Below are 25224 nucleotides of genomic sequence, written 5' to 3'. Positions count from 1 at the left end.
GGGGTTGCATGCTTGACCAACTTGGCCAATAGCCACTGATGGACCTATCATCCTGAACTTGATTTTTTTTTAACCCAGTAGTACTTTTGGCCTTCACCACATCCCGACAATGAGTTCCACAGGTTGACTGTGCATTGTGTTACCCAATTAATGTCTGACCCCCTGGTTCTTGCCCCTTTACAGTACACAAACACTCCCCTATTCACTTTCTCCACACCATTCGTTATTTTAATAGATTACTCTCATATCCACCCTTAGTCATCTCTTTTCTAAAATAAATGGTGCCAGTCTTCCTATTTTTTCCTGATACGGAAGCTGTTTTGTAGCCCTAATAATTTTTATTGCCCTTCTCGGCACCGTTTCCAATTCGAATATTTTTTTTCAGATGGGATGACCAGAACTGCACACAGTATTCAAGGTGTGGAAATAATATTGATTTATAGTGGCACTGATATTTTCTGTATTATCTATCCCTTTCCTAATGGTTCCTACTGTTCTTTTGACTGCTGCTGCACCCTGAGCAGATGTTTTCAGAGAACTATCCATGATGATGCCAAGATCTCTCAAGTGGTAACAGCTAATTTAGACCCCATCATTTTGTACATAAAGTTGATTTTTTTCTCCCCACATGCATAACTTAGCATGTAACACTGACTGTCATCTGCTATTTTGTCACCCAGTCACAGGAGATCCCTTTGTAACTCTTTGCACTCAGTTTTAGATTAATGATCTAGAGTAATTTAGTAGTCTCTGCAACTTTGCCACCTCACTGTTCACCCCTTTAACATTATTAAATGATATGGGAAAACAGGACAGGAACCAGTACAGATCCTTGGGGGACCCCGCTATTTCCATTGTGAAGACTGATCATTTAATTCCTGTCTTTTGTTTCCTATTTTAACCCGTTACTGCTCCATGAGAGGCCCTTCCTTATCCATGACTGCTTACTTTGCTTAAGAGCCTTTGATGAGGGACCTTATTTAATGGAGCTTTCTGCAATCCCAAGTACACTACATGAACTGGATCACCCTTGTCCACACATTTGACACCCTCCCCCCTCCCACCAAATTCTAATGTATTGGTGAAACATTATTTTCTGTCACAAAAGCAGTGTTGACTCTTTCCCAACATACATGTAGCTGATAATTGTTCTTTTCTATAGTTTCCAATCAATTTGCCTGGTACTGAGGTTAGGCTTACAGATCTGAAATTGCCAGGATTGCCTGTGAAACCTTTTATTGAAAAATCGGCATCACATTGGAGAATAACTAATCTGGTACAGTGCCGGATTTAAGCGATAGAATATGTACCAGTTAGTTCTGCAAGTTCATATTTCAGTTCCTTCAGAACTCTTGGGTGAACGCCATCTGCTCTGTGATTTACTGTTTAATTTATCCATTTGAGGTCAGAGGAAGTTTTGGAACAATTTGCAACAGTTCCTCAGATCTGTCTCCTAAAAAGAATGGCTCGACGGGGGTGGGGGGGGAATCTCCCCTACATCCTCTGCAGAGAAGACAAATGCAAAGAAATAATTTTGTTTCTCTGCAATGGCCTTGTCTTCCTTGATTGCTCTGTTAGCACCTGGATTGTCCAGGGGCCCCACTGCCTGTCTGGCAGACTTCCTGCATCTAATGTACATTAAAAAGGAGATAGTTGTGTGTCCTTAGCTAACTGCTCTTCAAATTCTTTCTTGGCCTGCCTTATTACACACTTTTACATGACTTTTTCCTCACTAGCATATGACTTCCAGTTTTTAAAGCATGCTTTTTTGCCTCCAAATGCCTCTTACTCTGCTATTTAGCTGTGGTGTCATTTATTTGGTCCTTTTTTTATTTGGAGGATACAATTAGTTTGAGCCTCTACTACAGAGTTTTAAAATAAGCCAGCAAACTGCTTGGAGATTTTCACTTGTGACAATTTTTTAGTTTCCATTTCATTAGCTCTCATTTTTTGTGCAGTTCTCCTTTTTGAAGTTAAACACTACTGAAAATTGCCTCTCCCCTTGTGGGTTCCGGGACAAGCTGCTCCAAGAAGCAGTCATTTATGAGGTCTAGAATTTTTTTCTCTGCGTCCCTGCCTGAGATAGCATATACCCAGTCAATATGAAGATATTTGAAATCGCTCATTATTATTGCATTTTCTTCCTTTGTAGCCTCTCTAATCTCGCCGAGCATTTCAGTCACTATCCCCAACCTGGTCAGGTGGTCTGTAGTATATTACTCCTGCTATACTCTTATTGTTCAAGCAATTTCTAGCCATAGATATTCTATGGTACAATTTGACTAAAGCTTTCTTTTACATAGTGCTACTCCCCCATCAGCACAATCTGTCATTCCTATATATTTAGTACCCTGGTATAACCCCATCCCTTTGATTCTCCTCATTCCACCAAGTATCTGTGATGCCTATTAGATCAATATCCTCATTTAATTCCAGGTACTCTATCTAGCTCACTCATCTTATATACACAAATGCAAGAAGTCTAAATTCTAAGTACTTGCACATTTGCCTTCATGTGTTGTATTTAAATGGGACTGTTTCCCCTTAGCCCCTACCTGTCCTTTACCAATTTCTTTCCTAGCCTCTTTAATAAATTCCATCCCTAAGGAATGTCTCTGCCTACAACATGTGCTCTTTCACACCTGTGCTTTCCAACAATCCTTAGTTAGAAAAAATTCTACAACCTTTCCACTTTTACAGGCCAGCAGTCTTGTTCCACTTGGTTTAGGTGGAGCCCATCTTTCCGAGCTCCTAATAAATCTCAAAAAAAGCGTTAAGCCCATCTAACAAGATAAATCAATTAACAGCAGGATACCAAGGGAGGAGACAGTTGACAAGAAGGAACCCAGGAAACAAAACCTGCTACAAACCCCGGTGCCAACTCTGTCCACATATCTAGTCAAGGGACACCATCATAGGACCTAACCACATTAGCCACACCATCAGGGACTCGTTCACCTGCAAAACCACCAATGTGATATATGCCATCATGTGCCAGCAATGCTCCTTTGCCATGTACATTGGCCAAACCAGACAGCCTCTACACAAAAGAATAAATGGACACAAATCTGACTTCAGGTTTCAAAAAGGTAGCTACTATACATGCAAGGTTTATATGTCCCTTATGGCTAAGCCAAACTAAGCAGCTTGGAGATTCCTTACTTATGCTTAAAAATATTACCTACTCGGAATTCCAAGCAGCATAGCGATACAGTTCCTTCTTGTCAGACATTGTTATTCCCCTCCCCCAGAGTTCAAGCTGAGGGGATGAGTTTAATGTGCATGTCAGGTCCCATCTTTGTGGGTGTTGCGGGGGAGCAATCAAAGTCTCTCTCCTTTGATGCTTCATAATGGCTCATTTGGTTTCAGTGGGCCTTGTTGTAAGCAGGACCAGCACTTTACATTATTAATGCTTCTTTCCTGTTTGGTGAATTACACAATTAGAGGTTTACAATGCAAACACTCAATACATCTCTATACTGTGGGCTACAGATGTTGTAAGGGAGATCAATACATGGAGCATCCTACAAGGATTTCATCAAGTCTGAACACTATACTCATTCTTGTCAACTCAACATCTATTTTAACAATGCTAACACACAGGTGAGCCAGTATGGCTTTCAGCTACACATCTGTCAGTGTTCACTGAGGCCTAGGAGTCTGTCAGCATCACAGCTACTATGGAGGTTCCGGACTTCAATCTCTTACCTAGCAGCCTACATTTGGTCTTCAGGATCACTCTCCTACCTTTCTCCACGTCAAAGTACCCACGGGTACCACAACCACAGGCTTCCCCCAGCACTGCCTCTAAGTCTGTCTAGAAGTCTTGTGAAGTCTACAACCTTCACACCAAGCAGGCAATCTACCATGCCCTTCTCCAGTCATCACAAATCCAATTATTATTACCTGGCTCATCCTAGTAACAGGGGTCTCTATGAAGGGGTATCTTCAGTGCAAGGGGATACCATGACATCTGGAAGGAGGCTCCCAACTATGGGTTTATTTCCCTCTGCTCCAGCTTGATGGTCTCCTCCCAGACTTTAATCCTCACCAGCACAGAGGCTGCCGGACTGTGGATGGGACCGTTCTATTTTGTCCCTGAAAGCCTTATCTACTACTTTGTCTCCCTTAGCTTCTTCAGTTCAGACTCTAGCCTCAAGAGCCTGTACTGTGTCTGAGCGCTATGAGCCGTTTTTACCATATGCACACATACACAACCTGCCCACAAGGCAGGTAATCCTTCATGCTGCTTTCAGTGTAACATACAGGAAAGCCTGCACTGCTGCTGGACTTCTGCCTGCATTATTTTTACTCTTGCAGGGTCCTCTTTTTGGGTCGGGGGATGTGATATTGGTTTAAGTTTAGAGTATTCTAAACATTGCATTCCCCATCAACTGCCTCAAACTCTCCTGTTAGCTGCTTCTGTTTCTTAACTCCTCTGATTGCCTAGGAGCTGGCTTTTTAAAGCAATGTTTTCTGAGTTAGTGTTTCTCCCCCCCCCCCCCAATCAGAGAATCTAAAGGGGTTAGAGAGCCAAGGATAGCAGGAAAGAGCCTTGTTAGTAAGCTCTCTGCCTAGCCTAGCAGGCTGCGCAGCTCATCACACCGTCCTGCAAACCAACAGACCACTCTATAAGTAAGCAAGCAAACTAAAAGACAAGTTATACTTAAAAGGAGCAGCTCCATCTCTCTACCGGAATGACAGCACAGATAGTCTCACACCAGCAATGAAGCAGAGAACTGCAACGGCTATCAATTAAATTGATGGTCATAAGCTTAAGAGGAGTGAATTCTTCTGAGAAGCCACCTTTTAAGTGTGAAGAGGGTTAAACCACTAGCAGACATGATACCCTAGTGCATATCATCACTAGACTAGCATCTCCAACTTTGCGTTATAGTTAATACTAGAAAATGCCTGTTTTGTTCTGCCCAAAAATATAACAGTTCATAAGGTAAGCTGCATTAGACACTGACCAAATTAGATTTTTATAAGAACATTTCTACTCTGAAAATTACTTAAATGCCACCCTCTTACACAAGTCCATCCTTCAGTCATCTACTTACTTAACTGAAATGTTTCCACTGTTTTAATCCTGCTAGTGCTAGAGCCAACTCTACCAAAATGCAAGCTGAATTCTATTCCTTCTCATGCAACAGATTTACTAAAAGCCCACGATTTACACCTGTACAACCCTCATACTTTTCATGGGGTTTCAGAGGCATAACACAGGAGCCATAGGATCTGCAGAACCTTAAGTATTGGTGCTGGAGGAGAAGGAATGAACATGAGTTGAATTTCTAGCTAGGTTTTTACATGCCATACATCCAAGTGCTGGGACTTTGTATTAAACCAGTATTGCACCTAGCTGAAAGCTAGTTTTTCAGTTTTCTGACTGGGCTTATTGGATATTCTTTTCTGCAAAATGGCTCTCTCCTACATGAAGTTTGGAAATGTTAGCTTCAATTAAACCTACTTCCATGAGCAAATCAGATTTTCCATTCTGGTGAGAAGAGGGGCATGTTTTCTTGAAGTATGTTTGGTTTCAAACTAGTGGAAAAAAGTCAAGGAAGAGTGGCTTTATGCCAATTCTGGTATTTCTACTGTATATAGTTTTAAACACCTATACATTTTTGTAGAATCAGTTCTGCTTCAGTTTCCCCTCCCCACAAATGAAAATTATGTTTTCCATCAAATACATTGACTCCTGCTTACTGAAACCTTACCAAGAAACTCCAGCTCAGACTATAGTTAAAATCCATTCTGAAGACATAAGTTACAATATAAAACTGTTTTTCCAAGAGTTAACCCTTAAATTTTGTAATTGCAAATGAGAGCATTTATATTTTAGATTGGCATATTCTGAAGTGGATGCTAAAAGCCTAACTGAAGCCATGATATCTGCTCCTGAGCTCCAGCCTGCAGCTAGCTCCAAAAACTGAGTGCTTTTGCTAAGGTATCCTCCCCCAGCCCCAGGTTTTGAATGCAAGACTTGTCAACTTGTCCTAGTTTTGGACCAGAGAAAAGCATAAATAAGTATGCTTTACTTTCATATGCGTCAGAAATTAGGTCCTGTCTCACTCCATGATGATGTTAAACTTTTGGTCAGTTTAAAAAAAACTGAAGCATTAAAATGATCAAATACTTTTACTGCAAATACTTAGAGGCAACAAAGCAAACAGGATCCTCCACAGGACAGTCACACAACACTAAGGATCAGCTAACTTAGGTACAGCCACAGACAGATGAGCTCAAGAAGCAATCATGTTTAAGCCAAAACTGTAATCTATCTGGACACCGACATGACAATTTTACCTTCAGGCATGTCACTCACTTTGAAAAGCGATCCTGACAAAAAGCCATATACACAACTTTTAATAGGCTTATTTACATGAGTAACAGTCAAGTGTATATTTGATTGCTGCCCTCACATGCATTTCCAGATGTAGAAAATGAGTTTGCAGAACACAGATTCCTGAAGAGGAGACTAAGTAAGGTCATGCAAAGTATGTATTTCAACATGTTCCCTTAATTGACATACGTAACGACCTCATTAACACCCAGGTTCAATGCTCTTTGCTATAATTTATAAATCTATCCACAAGGTAACATTCCATTTACTATAAATATTTAAGGCACCTGTCATGACAAAGTAGTGGTTGTGCAAGCACTCAAGAACTCCACAGTTAAAAACAAACCTTTTTACAGTTTGCAGTCTATAATTTAATCAAGTTCCTCCCACATGTGTTGCCTCCTTTTGCTAGCAGGACAGAGTGAGACAGGGTGCTGACACTTATCTCTACTTGGCAATGCACTCCATTAACTTCTAGTGTGATAATGAGGGGGGTAGCTCTCTTTTATGGACACCCAGCCACCAGTCAGTAGCTACAGAATCCTCCTTAGCAGCTGTACCCTAATTGCCTTAACTGTAAAGGGTTAAGAGAAGCTTAACCTGAATTGGTACCTGACCAGGGAACCAATAGGGAGGCTGTACCCTTTCAAATTGGAAAAACCGCTGGGGGGAGTTTCTTTGTCTCTCGGGCTGGAGAGAGGGGAAGGCAGCAATAAGCTGTAAGGTTTAAACCAGGTATGGAAAATCATCCGCATCATACCTAGAAACCCCTCATTTGGAACCCCAGATTGTAAATAGCACAGGAAAAGTTAAGACAGATGCAATTAGGAACCTTTTTGGTTTGTGGATTCCTCCGTGCTAACCCCAGGTGCTTTTATTTTGCTTGTAACCTTTAAGCTGAACCCCAAGAAAGTTATTTTTGGTGTTTAATCCCTAAAGCCTGAGTTTCCAGATGTGTTTCTTCCTTTAATAAAAAAATTTACCTTTTTTAAAAAGAATCCTTTGATTCCAAAGTCCTTAGACAAGGGGTTGGTCTGTGCTCACATTGCTAAGGCAACTGGTTGGTTTTTTTATTCTCAAGCCTCCCCAGGAAAGGGGTGGGAGAGGGAGGGAAATAGGGATTCCAAGTGACCCTTCCCTGAATATTTGTGAAAACTCACTTGGTGGTGGCAACAATATCTGTCCAAGACAGAAGATTGTGCCTTGGAAGAGTTTTAATCTAAGCTGGTAGAAGATAAGCTTAGGGGGTCTTTCATGTGGGTACCCCAGAGTTCAGATTTGGGGGGTATACCTGGACATCCAGTAAGAAAAAATAATGCTAGGTTTTACATGTCTGACACTCAACTCTATGATATTTGACTACAGCTATCAATTTCCTCAAACATGAAGTAGATGGCTAAAATAAAGTTGAAAAACAAAGTCACAATTTTCCAGCCACTTCTTGCAATCAACATTTAACTTGCACTTGTAGCTTAGTTGGAAAAAAAAAAAAACTTTAAAAAAAGACTCTCTTCTAAAACTCAGATGAGCTCTGACATTTTAGTTGTCATCTTTGGTTAGATTTTCAGTTCTGCAGTTGTTACAGTGGAGGAGAAAGTTTTAAAGCACATTTTCAACAGCTGTAGATCCCAGAAGCTTCATATGTATTTACGAGTTTCTTACATGCTGGGGCAAATTAGCTTAAATTTTCCATGCGACTAGACTCTCACTGGGGGGAAAAAAAATTTTACTCTTCCCTTTCTGAAGACACAATTTAATCTTATTTGACATCTGGAAAGAATCGGCTCACTCAGTTTCATAGTTTGAGTTACCATACTATGCCGTCGTGTGTGTAGTTCTCATCTAATTCAAGGGTCATGAAACTTACATTTTTCTGTAGATGTGCATGTTAAAATTTTGATTTTAATTTAAAAGACAATTAGTACAAGGCATTTTAACCCATCAGATACAAGTTTACATGTCAAGGAAGAGGAAGAAGCCAATTTGATATTACAAAGTCTCCTAACAGTTACATGTTCTTCCCTTTCCTCGGTTATCATAACAAGGATGAAGAATACTGATTGAATCTGTCCTAGGACCAACACTAACTGTTGTCAGTTATCCAACATTTCATCCTGCACTGGGTTACTTAGCAGCAAGTATCCAAAGACGATTTCCCATTAAAACATGAAGTTAATTTAGAAACTTAGGCCCAGATAATGCAATGACGACATCTACCTGGGCAGATGCTATTACAAGATCAAAGCTGAAGTTTCTAGGAAAAACTACTGAATTTTAAAACCTGTTTTCTGCAAAGTTACTAGCATCTTACCTTGCTATATTTGTGTTTTAACATCAGCTGACTATGTTGTGAGTAAAGAGGATAGGAATAAGTTTAAAACGCTTTTTAAAACCCAGCCATTTTCAGACCAGTCTATTCAGCTATTCCACTATTATGCTGTAGTTAATATAAACCAAATGAGTACTGAGAAGCCAATAAAAGAGGAAGGAAAATCCACACTGGTACAACTTCCTTATCCCCATCCATTTATATTCATACACACTGCAGTTTTAGTATTTAACAGGAAAAGGACAATCAAGAAAGAAATAGCACTCTACCGCAGAAGTCCCCATAGCATTTAGATGTAAAATATTAATGTATTGAATAGGATAGTGACATTTTCTCTTGTTCTTGTGCTGCACAATATTCATTAGGAAAAGACTTGATATTTAGAAATAGAGACCCCCCCCCCCCCCCCCTTCTAGCCCTCACTAAAATGACCCCTTTTAGAGGGCAAATTTCTTCAACAGAAAGAAGCTATTTGGCCCAACATGACTGTTCAGAAACCCTAAAGCCTACTTTTATCATAGAGCTCAGTCTTCTTCTCAAGTGCATCTAGGTGCCTTATAATCTCCACTTCAGTTTTCTTCCTAGTCTCTGTGACAGGTTCAGTCAGAGGCCCCCTTTGGACTGTCACCTGACATCTGAGCCAGGTTTTCCCTGCCAGCTTGGGACTCCAGAACCCTGCCTTGTTGAGCCAGATAGGCTAGCCAGACAACACAGACCCAGGTCTGGCCCACACCCCCAAAGCTGCAGACTTTAACCAAAAACTGCTCAGTAGGTCATCTCTCTCAAACACCCAGCTCCCAATGGGATCCAAACTCCAAATAAATAAGCTTTATAGAGAGTAAAACGGATACAGGATAACCTCAAATTGTCCGCCCTCTGTAACACAGAGATATGCACAGCTGTTTGCTTCCCCAGGTATTAGTCACTTACTCTGGGTTCAATAATAAACAAACATGATTTTATTAAGAATAAAAAGTAGGATTTAAGTGGTTTCAAGTAATAACAGAAAAAACAAAGTAAGTTCCCAAGCAAAACAAAACATACACACAAGTCTAAGCCTAATACATTAAGAAACTGTTTACAGGTAAATCTCACCCTCAGATGTTCCAATAAACTTCTCACAGACTAGACTCCTTCCTAGTCTGGACCCAATCCTTTCCCCGGTACAATTCTTGTTAGTTTCAGCTCAGGTGGTAACTAGGGGTTCTCATGACTGGCAGCCACCTCTGCTCTGTTCCACCCCCTTTTATAGCTTTGGCCCAAAGTGGGAATTTGTGTGTCTCTCTGGGTCCCCATCCTTCCTCCTAAATGGAAAAGTACCAGATTTAAGATGGATTTCAGTATCAGGTGACATGGTCACACATCCTGTGAGACCCCAGCCTCCATTCTTCCTGGGCTGGCTTACATGAACACAGGAAGGTTTGCAAGTAAACAGAGCCATTTACAACCAATTGTCCTAGTCAATGGGAGCCATCAAAATTTTAAGTCATCAACAGCATACACTTTGCATAATTACAATAAGACCCCAGAGTTACTTTATATTTCTAGCTTCAGATACAAGAATGATACATACAAATAGGAGGAATATATTCAGTAGGTTATAACCTTTGTTATGATACCTTACAAGAGACTGTTTGCATAAAGCATGTTCCAGTTACATCATATTTACACTCATAAGCATATTTCCATAAAACACATGGTGTGAAATGTCAGTCTCTATTTGCTACCTTGTATAGCAGGGGTCGACAACCTTTCAGAAGTGGTGTGCTGAGTCTTCATTTATTCACTCTGATTTAAGGTTTCACGTGCCAGTCATACATTTTAACGTTTTTAGAAGGTCTCTTTCTATAAGTCTATAATATATAACTAAACTATTGTTGTAGGTAAAGTAAATAAGATTTTTAAAATGTTTAAAAAGCTTCATTTAAACCTGAATTAAAATGCAGAGACCCCCCAGACCAGTGGCCAGGACCCGGGCAGTATAAGTGCCACTGAAAATCAGCTTGCGTGCCGCCTTCGGCACGCGTGCCATAGGTTGCCTACCCCTGTTGTATAGCAAGTATATCTTGCTTCTATACCATCTTTGACAGTGAGCTCAGATCCTTCAAAGTAGGAAGAGTTATGCTTGATTAGTGCATTGACAGGAGACTTCCACAAATATCCAAGGTGCCAACTTAAGAGGTGCTAGCAATTAAGTAGGTGGCATTCCTATGAACTGTACTGAATATTCTATCATGAACAAAACTGTTCAATAAGACTAAAAGCAAGGATTTACACTGTCAGCTTTAGACTTAGCAGCACAAGCAACTCAGCAGTGCACTAGAAACTATAAACAAGCAGATTTGTATGCTTACACCAGTTTTTATTTTATTTAGTGTACTTGACTTGTGATTCCAACCTTTAAGAGCATATTTTGCTCATCAGTTCTATGATCATGGGTTAGCTTATTGACTGCATGTTTACACTCTTGATTAAAAGTCAAGATTTGAACTACAGTAGTATTCAGACCACAGTCACCATCAGGGCCCCACTAGGCCAAAGTCTGTTCAATTACATAGTAAGAATCTCTGCCCTGATCAGTTTACAGGCTACAAAACTTGATCTTACAGAAGACAGCCATAAAGAGGGAATTTCATGGGTTTAAAGAATTGTTTTTTGTGCTTAAAGTTTTTGAAGCAAAGCGTCAAAGATTCAGGTGATGTATTACTTAAGTGGAATGTTAGCATTATCAGAATTTTCCATTGTTAATATAACTTGCTAGAACAAATGTCCTTTAATAATTTTCATGCCAAGATAATTCTCTCACTGGTTGATTTGTTTAGTATCTGACTTCCAATGTGCTCTCATTTTGATAGCCTTGAGTAACAAATGACAGGCAAAGTGATTAAGGGCCAGATTCTGCCAGCCTTGGTTTGTATAGTACCTCAGGCCACATCTACACTATAAACTTCTACCAGCATAGCTATGTCAGTCTGAAATGTAATTTGCAACAGACACAGCTGTGCCAGCAAAGTGCCCTAGTGAAACAAAGTTATACCAGCAAGACTGCTTTTCTCAGTACAGAATTTCACTTGGGGGATGAAATATATTGGCAAAGGTACAGTTTTTGGGGTATATCTGTATGTGCAACTATAAGCACTTTGCCAGTATAGGACACTGGTATAGCTATACTAGCAAAGCCTTCCAAGCATAGACCTGGCCTTACTCTGTAGTCTCATTGGCTTGAATGGGGTTACTAACAGAATAAGGGATTACTCAAAGCAAATAAGATTGCAGAATCTGGCTGTAAGTGTGCAATACTTTTCCAGTTATATTTTTATAAAAGCTCTCAGGTTTGGAACAGTACCAGTAACATAGGGAAGGATAGGAGAGACGTCCTGGAGGCCAAATTTAGGCTGCTAGGAAAGAGACTGAAATCCAGGACCTCTATGGTGGCACTCTCAAAAATGCTTCCAGTTCCACGCGCAGGGCCAGGTAGGCAGGCAGAGCTTCAGAGTCTCAATGCGCGGATGAGACAATGGTGTAGGGAGAAGTGGTTTAGATTTATTAGGAACTGGGGAAACTTTTGGGATAGGGGGAGCCTATACAGGAAGGATGGGCTCCACCTAAACCAAAGTGGATCCAGACTGCTGGCACTTAACATTAAAAAGGTTGCAGAGCAGTTTTTAAACTAAGATGGGGGAAAGCCAATTGCTGCAGAGGAGCCGGTGGATCAGACAGACTTCTCTTAGAGGAAAGTCTATTAATAGAGATTCTCTAGGTTTTAGTCAGGAGGAGAGGATGGAAGAGGATAAAGTATGGGCCAGATCAGATGAGAAAATTCACATAAAAAAGAATGACACATCGGAAAAGGGCAGACAAATAAACAGTGACAAGTTTTTAAAGTGCTTGTACACAAATGCTAGAAGTCTAAATAATAAGATGGGTGACCTAGAGTGCCTCGTGTTAAAGGAGGATATTGATATAATAGGCATCACAGAAGCCTGGTGGACTGAGGACAATCAATGGGACACAATCATTCCGGGGTATGAAATATATCATAAGGACAGAACAGGTCATGCGGGGGAGGGGGGAGGGGGGGAAGAGAGAAAAGAGTGGCACTATATGTGAAAGAAAATGTAGAATCAAATGAACTAAAAATCTTAAACGAATCCACATGTTCCATAGAATCTCTATTGATAGTAATTCCATGCTCTAATAAGAATATAACAGTAGGGATCTATTATCGACCATCTGACCAGGCCAGCGATAGTGACGATGAAATGCTAAGGGAGATTAGAGAGGCTATCAAAATAAAGAACTCAATAATAGTATGGGGATAACTGAAATCCCCCACTGACTGGGTACATGTCTCTGCATTTCGTCCTGAGGTGACAAAATTTCTTGATACTTTAAATGATTGCTTCTGGGAGCAACTGGTACAGGAACCCACAAGGGGAGAGGCAATTCTCGACTTAGTCCTGAGTGGAGTGCAGGATCTGGTCCAAGAGGTAACTATAACAGGACTGTTTGGAAATAGTGACCATAATATAACATTTAACATTCCTCTGGTGGGAAGAACCCCTCAGCAGCCCAACACTGTGGCAATTAATTTCATAAAGGGGAACCATGCAAAAAGGAGGAAGTTAGTTAAACAGAAATTAAAAAGGTACAGTGACTAGAGTGAAATCCCTGCAAGCTGCATGGACACTTTTCAAAGACACCATAATAGAGGCCCACCTTAAATGTATACCCCAAATTAAAAAACACAGTAAAAGAACTAAAAGAAGAGCCACCGTGGCTTAACAGCCATGTAAAAGAAGTAGAGAGAGATAAAAAGGCATCTTTTAAAAAGTGGAAGTCAAATGCTAGTGAGGTAAAGAGAAAGGAGCATAAACACTGCCAAATTAAGTGTAAAAATGTAATAAGAAAAGCCAAAAAGGAGTTTGAAGAACAGCTAGCCAAAAACTCAAAAGATTTAAGTACATCAGAAGCAGGAAGCCTGCTAAACAACCAGTGGGGCCGCTGGATGATCGAGATACAAAAGGAGCACTTAAAGACCAAAAAGTCATTGCGGAGAAACTAAATGAATTCTTTGCTTCGGTCTTCACAGCTGAGGATGTTAGGGAGATTCCCAAACCTGAGCCATCCTTTGTAGGTGACAAATCTGAGGAATTGTCAGAGATTGAAGTGTCATTAGAGGTGGTTTTGGAATTAATTGATAAACTTAACAGTAACAAGTCACCAGGACCAGATGGCATTCACCCAAGAGTTCTGAAAGAACTCAAATGTGAAACTGTGGAACTATTAACTATGGTTTGTAACCTGTCCTTTAAATCAGCTTCTGTACCCAATGACTGGAAGATAGCTAATGTAACGCCAATACACCTCTACCCCGATATAACGCTGTCCCCTGGAGTCAAAAAAAAATCTTACCACATTATAGGTGAAACCGCGTTATATCGAACTTGCTTTGATCTGCTGGAGTGCGCAGCCCCACCCCCCTGGAGGGCTGCTTTACCGCGTTATAGCCAAATTCATGTTATATCGGGTCGCGTTATATTGGCGTAGAGGTGTATTTAAAAAGACTCTAGAGGCGATACCAGGAGTTACAGACCAGTAAGTTTAATGTCAGTACCGAGCAAATTAGTTGAAACAATAATAAAGATAAAATTCAGGGCTTTGGAGCTGTGCTTCAGCTCCACTCCAGCTCCAGGCAAAAACCTGCAGCTCCACGCTCCAGGCTCTGATCCAAAGCCCTGAAAATTGTCAGACACATAGAAGAACAAATTGTTGGGCAAAAGTCAACATGGTTTCTGTAATGGGAAATCATGTCTTAATAATCTATTAGAGTTCTTTGAAGGGGTCAACAAACAGGTGTACAAGGGGAATCCAGTGGACATAGTGTACTTAGATTTCCAGAAAACCGTTGACAAGATCCCTCACCAAAGGCTCTTATGTAAATTAAGTTGTCATGGGATAAGAGGGAAGATCCTTTCATGGATTGAGAACTGGTTAAAAGACAGGGAACAACAGGTAGGAATAAATGGTAAATTTTCAGAATGGAGAGGAATAACCAGTAGTGTTCCCCAAGGGTCAGTCCTAGGGCCAATCCTATTCAACTTATTCATAAATGATCTGGAGAAAGGGGTAAACAGTGAGGTGGCAAAGTTTGCAGATGATACTAAACTGCTCAAGATAGTTAAGACCAAAGCAGACTGAAGAACTTCAAAAAGATCTCACAAAACTAAGTGATTGGGCAACAAAATGGCAAATGAAATTTAATGTGGATAAACGTAAAATAATGTACACTGGAAAAAAATAACCCCAACTATACATACAATTTGATGGGGGCTAATTTAGCTACAACTAATCAGGAAAGAGATCTTGGAGTCATCATGGATAGTTCTCCAAAGACATCCATGCAGTGTGCTGTGGCAGTCAAAAAAGCAACAGGATGTTAGGAATCGTTAAAAAAGGGATAGAGAATAAGACAGAGAATATCTTATTGCCCTTATATAAATCCATGGTACACCCACATCTTGAATACTACATACAGATGTGGCCGCCTCATCTCAAAAAAAGATACTGGCATTAGAAAAGGTTCAGAGAAGGGCAACTAAAATGATTAGGAGTTTGGAACGGGTCCCATATGAGGAGAGATTAAAGAGGTTAGGACTTTTCAGCTTGGAAAAGAGGAGACGGGGGGGCGGGAGAGAGAAGAGGAGAGATGATAGAGGTATATAAAATCATGAGTGGTGTGGAGAAAGTAAATAAGGAAAAGTTATTTATTTGTTCCCATAATAAGAACTAGGGGCCACCAAATGAAATTAATGGGCAGCAAGTTTAAAACAAATAAAAGGAAGTTCTTCACACAGCACACAGTCAACCTGTAGAACTCCTTGCCTGAGGAGGTTGTGAAGGCTAGGAGTATAAAAGGGTTTAAAAAGAGAACTAGATAAATTCATGGAGGTTAAGTCCATTAATGGCTATTAGTCAGGATGGGTAAGGAATGGTATCCCTAGCCTCTGTTTGTCAGAGGGGGACGATGGATGGCAGGAGAGAGATCACTTGATCATTACCTGTTAGGTTCACTCCCTCCGGGGCACCTGGCATTGGCCACTGTCAGCAGACAGGATACTGGGCTGGATGGACCTTTGGTCTGACCCAGTATGGCCATTCTTATGTTCTCCTTGTTAATATTTATTTGAATACATGTCTCTGCCTATATGGTTAAGAGCACGTGTGGGTTTTTAGGTGGATAGTCTCAAAGTGCTTAAGACTAGAATCATAATCAGAGATTGAGATTAGCAGTGCAGAAAAATGATGATCTACACCACTTCCCTCAGCAAAATGTAAGTGAAACAAATACCAAGGCTTTAAAAGCATACTTGACACTTATGCCTGCCAGTCAAGTTACCACTACACCCCTGCAATTTAGAAGAATAAAACAGATTATCTTGTTAATAGGGTTTAAAATGGAATATAAATACTATGTGCCATTTTATACCCTACATTTGCAACCCCACCTATAAGGCCACTACCAGCAACCTTCATAATACCATAACTGTCTCATAATAAGTTTTATTTAAAAGTTAAATAGAAGCCTGATTTCTAGGACTGTTCAGGGAGCAAGATATCTCCTGTGAATTCCACTGGTATTAATCCAATATATATTGGATAAAGAGTGTGTGTTAACTATAAAATAGTTGATCAAAAACAACAGAAGTCAAATGTTTGCAGAGTGCTATGCAACCAACCCTCTTTACTACATCTTATGCCACAAAAAGGCGGTGCTGATTTCTTACATTCTATTCCCCCGCACCTGACTTCATTTTTGAGATTTTCCTTCACAACACCTGCTTCTGCTGTTATTCTGAGTTTTTGCAAGACTCTGCAGTACAAAACTGACTTTATTGTTGTCAGTTTCACTGCTGCCACAGAGATTTGAGAAACTGAAAAGTAACTCGTCTCTGATCAGTTCACTTTTGTGGCTTATGGAATCTCAGAAGCATTGGTAAAAGGCATAAAAGCCAGCAGCCCCAGAGAGGCTATGGTTTCCCTCCTCTACCCCCCTCCCCCCCGCCAAGGGGCTAGAAACATTTAAATGAAAATTTAGACTGCAGCCAATAGTACTTGCTTATGAGACTTTCCTACTTACCAAGAGTAGATTTTCCCCAAGCCCCAGAGTAATCATGAAATAGCTAATTATTCTAGCAAAGAAAATCAGAATGTATGAGATGTTTTGGGGAAGCTATCAATTTACATTTAGTAAATCTGCCACAATGTTATGCAAGTTTCCTTTGTTCTTGTTAATATATTGTCACTGAAACCTAAGTTTGGAGAAGTGATACACCTACTAAACATGCAACATAATTATACTTCCATAATATTGAGTAGGCTATTACATTGGCTATAGCGTAGCCAATTGATGTGGTTTAAAATAAATTTTTAAAGGCAAATTAGCATACTTTAATAGCTTGACACCAAGAATTAGAGGTGTACTAGAAGTCTGCCATAAACATGAATTAGTACACAAGTTTGCTGGCTAGTAGATGCTCTTTAGACATGTGTTAACAGTTACTTATCCCAAACCAAATTCCAAAGTGTTTCTTTTGCCAAGTTAGCAGTCACTAATGATTCTATACTAAATCTTGTATTTTTGTGCTTATCACTTCCTCTGTTAGAATTCTGAGGTTGCTGAAAAAGAATGCTGAAAGTTGCCAAAAAGGTCCTCATAAGCAACTTTCAGCACATATGACAGCATAACATGCTAAATCCTCAGTTTATTAGTTTGCCATGCCTCAGTTTCTAACAGCCCGTTGCACCAGCAGTAATTTCTTACGTTAGATAGATATAAAATGTAACATGTTTAAAGACAATCACATACATGAAAATGTAATGCGCCCCATGTCTTGCAAGTTATTTTAGTCAATTGAAGGGGCATTTTCATATTTTTAAGAATATATTCAGGGATGTTGAGTGCAGTACACCTAGCAGAAGACCAAGGAGGCATCAAAAAACAAACTGTTCTTATGGCAGTGAACATAAATACGTAAGCAAAATTTGGGCTGTAGCCATCTCCAATCTCTTCTAACACCCAGTTGCTCCTCTCTTGCCTTTCCTTCATAGATTTTATCCAGCATTACTTTCTCCCCTCCCCTCCACCCCCATTTTGTGAGGGGTTTATCTGTACATATGTTCCCATGAAGAGGTCTTGCCTCTTGTTCCCATAGAGTTTATGCATGGTGACACCATATGAAATGATTAGATGTGCTTGTGACAGTCATCTTAGGTTTCTATCGTTCTCTCCCCAATGCTGCTTCAGTTGGTGAAACTGGACATGTGGATGACAAAATCCCTTGTGAAGGAAAAAGCAAAGCAACAGCATCGGTTCTTTTATTAAAGAGACAGTTAACTAGGGTATTCTCATCTGTTATTTGTGGACATTGTTGAAACATGTCTAGTTCTTAAGACATATATTGGTGCACCATGAAACTGCATCCTTTTCCTCAATTAGGCAGAACCCAAGCTGACTGAAAGCAAGCTCAGATAAGTCAATAATAGAATTCAGTATTTTGTCTTGCATAATCCAGTTATTTCACTCTGCCAATGGCTCTGTTTGCCAGGTGTTTTATTTTTTAGGAGTGGGAGGGAGTCACTATTTGTCCCTATAAAAATGGGGGACAGAAAACAGAAGCCTCAACACTGATAACACATATTTCTAAAGTAATCTAAAGGGTGGAAATTGATACCTTTAACACGTAGAGTCACAAGAGTGAAATATGAAGGAAAATTTCGCTTAAACTTGCAGAAGGAAATCCTCAGGAGTCACTCAATATTTCCTCATTCTATTAGAACTACTCAGACTTTTGCAGAAGTTTAATATAAATTTGTTGAGGTGCCTCCTGTTCAATGAATGAAATGGGGAAGGGGAGAGAAATCTAAATTTCTTTTAATAGATAAAAAAAAATCAGTCTAATGATAGCCCTTGTTAAACAAACTACTGTAGTATCTGCCTTTCTTTCAACTACCATCTTCCTCCTGAAATTAAGCTATTCACTGTTCTGGATAAACCCCCCTTTGCATTTCAACCTTGATTAACCCCACACAGCCGACTTTAAAAACCTAGATGTGAAATGTTGCTGTGGAAACAGAGCTAGAAATATTAACAGCACATTTGGCTGCTAGATTGACATGTTTGTACAGAAAGCCAGATGTGAACATTTCTACTGATGTTGAGCACTGTATAAAGAGGTCTGTTGGAGGGGCTGTATATTACCCAACCCTCTTGTGAAGGCATCACCTGCTGTAATCATTTTCCTGGTTGAAAAGAAATTCTGAGATATGATATGAAATTTTGAGGTAATTTCCAACTCAGAAGCCATAAATGTTGATCATCAATCCCTACCAATACATTTCAATGATACTGGCACACATGCATATTCTTGCATGCAAGCCAGGATATTATAGTAAAAGAAGCAGTGCTCAGCATCAGAGTTGGTTAACCTACATCCAACTCCCCCACACTTAGCACACTTGATCAAAGACAAATGTATCCCCCACCAGTAAATCATGGAATACAAAGCTGTTGGAATTGGATTTCTGCAGGGATTCAAATATAAAATAAAAATCTCAGTATTTTTGGCTGAAGTTATGCAAATCAGTTCTCAAATACATGCAAGGCATATATATATATATATACACACACACAAAACTGAATCATTACTAGCCTAAATCCAGCAAACGGAAATGTAAAGTTTTAGGAATTTAGAAAACGCATTAATATACCTTTTTAGGTCAGCGGTTCCTTCGTGAGTTCAATTCCTTCCTATGGTTTTTGTTATGCAGGACATTATAATTAAGTCCAAGGATATTAAAAGTAATACAACATGAACTACCACACAAAAGAACCACTGGCAATTAAGTTTTTACAGTAAACGGCTCTTAAATGCAGCCTAAGATGGTGATGAACAATACCCTAAGAATTCAGTTGCTCTCACAGATCTCGGTCATTTTTTGAAGTTAAGACTAGATATTAGAAAACAATTAACACTGCATCAGAAGTACACTTAGAACAAAAAAACATTCCTACATAGATAAAATAGGCGCTCGCCATTGTTAGAGCAGAGGTGTGGGCCGCTGTTTAAACACTAGAACAATAAAACTTGAGTAACCTAGGTGGAGGATCTACAAATAAAAGCTTGGCTTAAAGCCATTTTAAAAACGAGTGAATCAAACTATTAAAACATTACAGCAAATACCCATGATTTCAGGCAACTCATTTCCAGCCTCATCCGAGTACACGCACACGCCAAACTAACAAGATCAATGATAGGAGTTTCTGGGACAAGGTCCCACCCATTCCCGCAGCGGACAGCCCGGCACGTTCACGCCAAGGCTGGCCAGGGAGCGCCCAGCTCCGGACGGCAAATGAGAGACGACCGGCGGGAATGAATGAGCCTGGGGCAGCCCCAGCGCCGGACACGGCCGCAGCGGGTAGCAGGACCGGCCCTGGGAAGGAAGGGGCAGGGCGCCGGCGGCGGGAGGCTTTTAACCTTCAGGGGACGGGAATTTCAGGTCTCGCCCTGCGGGAGGCACCGACCCACCCAGCCCCACTGGCACAAGCGGGCTGGGACTGGGGGGGGAACCGCCTGAGGCGCCGCAGCCAGAGTCTCCGGGGAGGGGCCGCGCGGGATGAAGCCCCGGAGCGAGTTACCCGGGGTCACCGAGCCCTCCCCGGTGTGTGTGTGGGGGGGGGGGCAGCCACAGGGCGCCGCCCCCCCTCGCCGCCCGCACTCACCTGCCCGGCTGTGGCGGCGGCTCTGCTGGGGGGGGTCTCGCGCCCACCGCCTCCTCCTCCGGCCGCCGCCGCGCTCAGAGACGGCTTCGCGCTGGGCTGAGGGGGGCGGGGGAAGCGTCCGCCCAGCTCCAGAGAGACTCCGGCTCCGCGCAGGGCTGAGACCAGCACCCGCCACACAGGGCTGCTTCCGGGGGCCGGCCGGGCCCGGGTGGAACCTGCTTCCGAGGAGGGGTGGAGCCAGGCAGGCAGCGACTTCCGGGGGAAACGGGGCAACAGCGCTTAGTGCTATAAGCGAAGCTGTGAGGCCGCGGCCTCTAATAGGCTGGAACAGAGGGGCGTGGCTATGTGAGGGGCGGGGCTTCAGTGGGGGACTCGGAACGAAAGGGGAGGAGCTAATTCTGCTTGGCGGGGGCGGGGTTTGGGAGGAGCTGGGAAGAAGGGAGCGTACCCAGTGTATGGGGGGACTAGGGGCGTGGCTGTGAAGTGGAGGGGCGTGGCTTGTGTTTACACTGTCGTCCAATACGCTGAACTGTGGGGTGAGAGGGAAGCATGGGAGGAAATCCCACATCTCCCTTCCTCTCTCTCTCCCCAAAAAATGTTTTCAGCCTTTTAATAAATTATTGCAAAGAAAAATGCACCAGTTCAGTGCTGCCTTCCTGGATCTGCAGACAGATTGTGGAACTAGCTCTCCACAGTTTGTGGACTGCCCCCATTCAGCTCAATGCAGCATTAACTCTGGAATATAATGACAGGTTTCAGAGTAGCAGCCATGTTAGTCTGTATCCGCAAAAAGAACAGGAGTACATGTGGCACCTTAGAGACTAACAAATTTATTTGAGCATAATTTGATGCTCAAATAAATTTCTTAGTCTCTAAGGTGCCACAAGTACTCCTGTTCTTTTTTCTCGAATATAATTGTATCATGTTGTAATGTCACTGTTATTAATTCATTCTCCCCTGATATTTTCAACAGAATATAAAAACTATTGTGGGGGAGCATCAGCAAAGTTCCACACTTTCTGCCCACCCCAATCTAACTTCCAACTTCTGAATCTTTTAAATTGCACAAAAGGGTTTTCTGCCCAAACTCTGGTGGGAGTGCACTCTACTGCTAAGTATAATTTGAGCCCCAAATTTCATATTTTTGTGTATGTTTTTAAATTATTTTTATCTCAATTTTATTAAAGGTTTCAGACTATATCACGAATTAATTAGAGACAAATAATAAATATCACATCCGTGAAGTGGTAATAATTGGCATGTATTATATAATAGTACAAGTATTAACACCTGATCAACACACAGGACTTTAAAAGCGATTGTGCAGTTATTAGAAAATAGCCCTAAACAGAAGAAAGTAGAAGGCAATAATAAAAGGAGGGAGGAAGAAGGAAATCCCCAGGTATGCACACTGGGACAAGGGACTTCTCACTGTGAGAATATGGACATTTAGGGCACGCTCAGTGTTATCTTTAATTGTTGATTGGCACTTGACTTAAGAAGCAGTTAAAAAAATATCCAAGTTAGGTTGATAGATGAGCAAAGATAGATAGTAAGAATGCAAAAAGTACAATATGGAGGAAAAAAGAAAACTGGGAAAAGCATGCATTCCAAGCTCCCAATTCAATCATTCTTAAAGTATTTCCTGCAGGTACTCAGGAAGTCAGCACAGATGTTAACTAGCAGCAACATAGTTTTGGATTAGAACATAACAGCCTGATTTTCAGTCTGCCCTTAACCGAGCCTCCCTTTTACACATGGCAATAACTTGGACAATTGCACACAAAACAAAAACAACAGGTATCTAGCATCAGTGACTGCACTGATCACAACTTTGGCAGTTCATCATAGAAGGAGAGGCCGTCTCTCCTTGAGGCTGGAGCCAGGCCATTTAGGGATTTATAGGCCAAAACCAGCCTAGTGGATTTATTTCTTAGTTTTCAAAATGAGATTTCATATCAGAGCTGGATTGTATTTTCTAATGAAAAACTTGCAAATACTAGATATAGCATGAGACATCAGCCATCTTGATCAGGTGTAGGATGCATATCATCAGCAATCTTCTGGTTCCATTAGTGGATCACTTTCTTAACTGCAGGCATGTAAACTTCCTTTATGTGTACATACTTCCATATCTAAGATGTTGGAGGTTACATCATCTGTTAATATTAGTAACTAACTCTCTTGATTTCTTTGTATATTACACATTCAAAGTTAAATTAGATTTCTATTAGAGTGAGTACTGGTGGATTTTTTTAAGATACCCACCTGACTCTGATGATCAGCCAGAAATCCTACTATGGTCAGAACAGGCTTTTCAGGCTAGAGAGTTAATCAAGACTGCCATGGTCTGTCTATAAACTTCTGTTCAAAAGGTAAGGGTCATATCTGAGAAGACCACAGTTTTTAAACCAAAACCGGTGAAATCTTTCATTAGATTGTCATAAGATGTTGAGAACAGAAGTGTGTTTGGAGTGGGTTTTGACATCTGGTGGGGGTTGGGACTGTGTGTGTGTTAGTGACTGGGAGGAACAGGTTGGGGCACGTGTCATTAATTTTAAAAAGATTATTATTTTTAGTGAGGTCAAGAAAGACCAGAGCTTTCCTCAAGGGGAAGGAGAAGCAGAGGAAAGATATTCAAAAGACTGAATTTAGGTGCAGTGACAAGGTAAGAAGGAAGGGGTAGTCAGAAGTTGAGATGGTTCTATATTTTGTGGTCACTGAGTGCCCAGTCAGAGCAGAATGATTTACAGTAGCCACGTGAAACACAGGGATAATAGGAGACCACATTTCAGTGTTATAACAATATCTCAGGGGAGCTCCTTGTTAACTCCTTAATAACCATATCTTGTACTAATAAACCCTAGACTTAAACAGAAATTTGTTTCAAAATTAAGAACAGCACAATTTAGTACCATTATGTAAACACTAAACCCTGTTATATTATCGAAAGTGAGTACCTGGTCTGCATGTTTGGCTTATCAAACTGTAACACTTCAGTAGTCTAGTCAGTTCAGGACATCACTGGTAATTAGAGCTGGCTGAAAATTTTTGAACATTGTTTCAACAATGGATGCAGAGGATGGTGATGGGGGGAGGGGGAGATTTGTGCAAAAATAATGAGGGGGGATGTGCAAAAAAATTTTTTTTTTAATATTTTGACCAGCTGTAGAGCTGGTTGAACATTTTATAATCATTTAATGCTGCTCTCTGTGCTCACTTTTCTCCACAATGTCAAATCCTAGGCATTTAGCCAGTGTTTGGTCAATCTTTTCCTGGGATGTAGCTTCTTTGGCCTCCCTGTTTATTATGAGCTAATTTTTGCATCTCCCATAGAGCTTTAGAAAATGCATGGTACGATATCACAACATGGGAACATTCCAATGAAGTCATTCTAATAAAATGCTCAATTCTATGAGCATGTTCATCCACACAAACTGACCTATCTTTGACCCTACAAAACTAAATCAGAGAAATCTGATAACCTGGGGCTAAATCACCAAATTATGGAAGACAGAGGAAAACAGATGCAAAACATTCTGCATGTGTCACCCTGGGGAGAAATTCATACATTAGCTGCCCACTCTTAGGAGTGGGAATGGAAGGAATAGGAGTATGAGCTTGTATATGGACACAGCCTAGGGATAGCAGGGGATCCCAAGCCTGCAGATCTTGGAGCATCTGTATAGAATCCCTGCTCTGTGGTAATGCCAGCCACCCACCTCAACAGGTGGGGAACTTGATGGCATTGGCTTCATTTGGGACAGCCCCTGCTGAACAAGGGAGAAGAACACAAGCAGAGGGGATGCTGGGTGTCCCTTCCCTTCAGAGTCTCTAGCCACCCATTCTCTAGCTTGGGGAGGAAGAGAGCTGATTGGTCCCTTGCCCTTTTTCATTAATTTAAACCCTAGCACAGGCCATCTAAAGTCTCTTCTGGCTCTGTTTCAGCAGCTCTACCCTCCTTGCCCTGGATGGATAGCCTCAGAGCTGTGTTCTACAGATCACCTATTTTGGGGTCAGAGACAACTTTTTTCTTCCCATTGGGTCAAATTGGCAAAGGCCTAAGAAGTTTTTCATTTTCCTCGCCAGATCCTGGAGGTGCAGTTTAAGTTAAATAGGAATAGGATTTAATAATTAATGATAGTACTCGGTAAGGATGTTAGTTCATTGCGGCTTGTGGCCGGTTTCTAGTGTGGTTAAAAGGCTAAAAGGAATGGTTCCCAGAAGTAAAAGACCTGGGATTTCACTGATGGTCCTCAGGGGATAGGGGAAGATCTTATGGTCTTTGGGGGCTGAGGTCCCCACTTTAGTACTCTCTGTCCCCCTGGAGTGGCGTGTGGTGGGTAGTAGGACTCAGAATAGTATGCTGAGTCTTGGGGTAGATTCTCCTCATCCTACCACTAAGTTATATGGTGGGAGTCTTGTAACCCCTGAAATAGAACCACTTAACATGCCTGGGAGGTAAGAGTATGGTGACAGGGTGAGTAGCGCCCCTCCTCTGTGTTAAGTTTAATAAAGTTGCAGTGCACCACTTAAAATGCATCCCTGTGTTTGTTGTCCACATTCACCACTGTGTCTCTATCAATATAGCCAAGGTCTTCTCACATGTAACTGTGACTGAGTAAGCGCTGTGCTGTTGTTGGTCCTCTGGTCTGCAACCTTGCACTACCTCCTGTTATGAAGCTGGGAGAAGCTGTGAATCAGATGTTAATGCTGCCTAGAATGTCTGCCCCTTAGTTTCACCATCTCTTTCCAGTCAGCCAT

General features: G+C 41.2%; 1 protein-coding gene across 1 annotated transcript in view; it reads right to left on the bottom strand.

Annotated features, from left to right (window-relative positions):
* LOC113407003 (ras-related protein Ral-A) overlaps positions 1-20679 on the bottom strand; it is a 44733-nt gene extending 24054 nt beyond the window's left edge. The window contains exon 1 of the mRNA XM_026654041.2: positions 20461-20679. The gene's annotated coding sequence lies outside the window, so the exon portion shown is untranslated. The remainder of the gene's footprint in view (positions 1-20460) is intronic.
* Between the last annotated feature and the right edge of the window lie 4545 nt (positions 20680-25224).

This window comes from Terrapene carolina, unplaced genomic scaffold (assembly GCF_002925995.2).
Source record: "Terrapene carolina triunguis isolate 2854851 unplaced genomic scaffold, T_m_triunguis-2.0 Scaffold179, whole genome shotgun sequence".
NCBI lineage: Eukaryota > Metazoa > Chordata > Testudines > Emydidae > Terrapene > Terrapene triunguis.
The sequence above is the reverse complement of the archived record's forward strand: the minus strand, read 5'-3'. Positions and strand labels throughout refer to the sequence as shown.